At 45.4% G+C, this 936-nt stretch overlaps 1 non-coding gene across 1 annotated transcript; it reads right to left on the bottom strand.

The window, feature by feature from the left end:
* Positions 1-567: 567 nt before the first annotated feature.
* Positions 568-674, bottom strand: LOC112835410 (U6 spliceosomal RNA). The gene has a single exon (XR_003211218.1). It is a non-coding gene; the product is annotated as a U6 spliceosomal RNA (small nuclear RNA).
* Positions 675-936: the final 262 nt, after the last annotated feature.

Raw genomic sequence — 936 nt, 5'->3', positions numbered from 1 at the left:
TGGATCTCAAGGAGCAATGGCGTTTCCTTTCCTTCCGAGTTCCCAAACAGGACCTCATCATGGGCCCCAAGTCCTGTCAGCTCACTTGAGAGGGTTTGTTGGACGGCTCCAAGGATCCTCAGACAAACCTGACCATGAAATAAAAAACAATAATGCAGCCAGGTAGTGATGTCAGGATGAGAGCCACCTAAGACAAGCATGGTGGCTTCTATACACACACACACACACGCAGCAAAAGGAAGATAAAGTCTTTTGGAATTGGATTCGTCTTTGTTGGCAAACCTTGGAGTCATGCTTCCTATTTTCTGATGCTTGTTCTTAAAACAGTTACTTGAACAGCATTGAATTATCTTCATAAGTAGGGCCTTTCTGCACCCTCCACATGACCCTACAATCAGACACCCTCCCCTACCATCTCCAACACAGCCTCTCCCACAGAACTGCAGAGTGAGGGTCAGACCAATGACGATGGTACCACGCCGAGGCCAGCAGTGGCACATGGCGCTTCTGCACAAAGCCACACTAGGAGGAGGCAAGGGTTTACTCTTCTGATCCCATTCTGTTTTTTTAAATATGGAACACTTCACGAATTTGCGAGTCATCCTTGCACAGGACCCATGCTAATCTTTTCTGTATCATTCCAATTTTAATGTATGTGCTGCCAAAGCCAGCACTCTGATCCCATTCTAAGACAACTTTGTGTATAGATCCATTAAACTCGCAAACAATACAGCAGAAAAGATGCTCAAGGTCCAACACAGTGCCTTAAACACAGAAGGCTTTAATATATGTTTGTTGAATGAATGCGTGATGAATGAGTCTGAGAACCAGAAACGGGTTCCTGTCCAGGTTCAGCCAACACTTCACCGTGTTACCTCTGTTGTCTCTTTGCCTCTTTGGGCTTGAGGTTCCTTATCTATAAAATGAGGATTGGAC

This window comes from Callorhinus ursinus, unplaced genomic scaffold, assembly GCF_003265705.2.
Source record: "Callorhinus ursinus isolate GAN/ISIS: 27379988/994484 unplaced genomic scaffold, GSC_fseal_2.0 scaffold11, whole genome shotgun sequence".
NCBI lineage: Eukaryota > Metazoa > Chordata > Mammalia > Carnivora > Otariidae > Callorhinus > Callorhinus ursinus.
This window is presented reverse-complemented; position numbering and strand designations above follow the sequence as displayed.